Genomic DNA, 1,930 nt, shown 5'->3' with positions numbered 1-1,930 from the left:
TTACTTGTTACTGCTGATGTGAATCAGAGGATTTTGTGAGTTTATTTTTACACCGCATTTAGCAATGTTCTAACAATATGACGACAGACGAAGGGAATTGGGTGTTTTACGTTTAGTGAATGGCGTCAGTTAACATTATTTGTCATAACTTTGTCATGATTTTGACTCTGCCTTAGTACACAATATGAAATTACAGACGAAAAAATACCATCCACGTCCCTAAGAAATCTCACTTTAAAGCAGTGTCGATTGTTCAATTCTGACAAAATCATGACTATCACACACCTGTTTCCCTTGAGGAAGTCAAGCGTTTCAGTATTGTTTCTCGGGAAACAGGATTTCATAAAAATACACGTTGCCATAGATACTGAGGCCTGTGAAAAACGTCACAGGAAAAAAACTGCGCTTTTGTATTTCGTAAAATGAATAAAAGCCGTTTGCATGCCACAATTCTGTACGGGCAGATTGTTTTCATCGGCAATCAGTTTAGCTGATCATATGGTGGACAGACTAATATTTCTGTCTATTTCTCCGAACAGCCTTTTCTCACAAAGCCATTCCCTAATTCGACTGTCAGAAATATTTCCTTTGTTCACGAAATTCACTTCACTAGTGATTCAATGGGAGAGATAATTCTCAATAAGAGAAATCTTCCTGTTGTAAGTTTCTGTTTTTACTTCAAGCACGCTGTGGATTTCAATGTCAAACAAAATGTTTTACTTGAGTAACAAACATGTTTGATATCTCGCCGATATCCAAGATGGCCGTGATCTGCCAGAAATTTCTACAGGAAAAAAAATTCTGCCAGATATTTCTGTAAGAAAAAAAAATGCAAGAAATTTCTGTAGGAAAACAATTCTCCCAGAAATTTCTGCAGAAATGCATTTTCAGAGCCAGTTTGTAAGTTTTTAACACGTGAACACACTAGCACGTGGACGTTTCGTGTTCATCTCTTCGAGATCTTTCCAATGATATAAAATGTGTCTTTGAAGCTTGCTTCCTTCTGTGTGTCATTTCAACAACTCTCCAGTGCACGTCTCCTCCTTTCAGATTCCCTGAAACAGCATGACGTGTCATCGTGACCTAGTACTCGTGAATAGATCACGGCCATCTTGGATATCGGCGAGATATCAAACGCCCGGCCTTATATCAATTCAGTTTTATGGATTCATACGCAGTGGAATCAGGAATACCACATATTTGTGTATGAAGATATATATGTGTGAAATTTAATAGTCACAGACATGATGAACAAGGGATATGTCAATTTGTCTAGACAAGTCTTAGATGCATTACAGATTAAATGAAAAGTGTCCAACTCAAAGTCACGGTTGAATCACGGCTTATTATACATATAAATTATAAACATAAGTTTATATAACTTATTGATACAATGTCAGTGAGGGGCGGTGTCGTGCTTTATTTCATTGGTACGTCATAAAATGCAATGTATGTGATGAAGTGGGAGTAATGTGCATCGCTTTCTAAGCCTCTTACACTTTTCATTGTTCCGTTTTAATAAAAAAAATACTTTGATGGTTTGTAATTGATCGTAATATAAGACACGCTTTGAACTAATGTCACGCAAGGACCTGTTTGCCTAAGTATGGTATATGTTACCGCCACTACAAGAACGTTACAGGAGAATGTAGTCAATTCACGATAACCAGGTCGTTATGAAACGTCATGCTATTTCAGTGAGTATGAAATGAACGTTTTCGAGAGTGAGTATTCACATCACTTCAGTGTAACATGACGTATTCTTCAATTGTTAGGGGATAACACAGGCCTTGATCACCAACGAGTATATCAATTTGCTCGGACGCGTTTTAGATGCTAGCTAAAATCTTATACAAAACATTGACAACGTGACATCATTTAGCAGAATAACAATCTCAAGAATTTGATTTTGCCTTCGCTGAACCCTCTT

Source organism: Haliotis asinina, chromosome 8, assembly GCF_037392515.1.
Source record: "Haliotis asinina isolate JCU_RB_2024 chromosome 8, JCU_Hal_asi_v2, whole genome shotgun sequence".
NCBI classification, from domain to species: Eukaryota; Metazoa; Mollusca; class Gastropoda; order Lepetellida; family Haliotidae; genus Haliotis; species Haliotis asinina.
The sequence above is the reverse complement of the archived record's forward strand: the minus strand, read 5'-3'. Positions refer to the sequence as shown.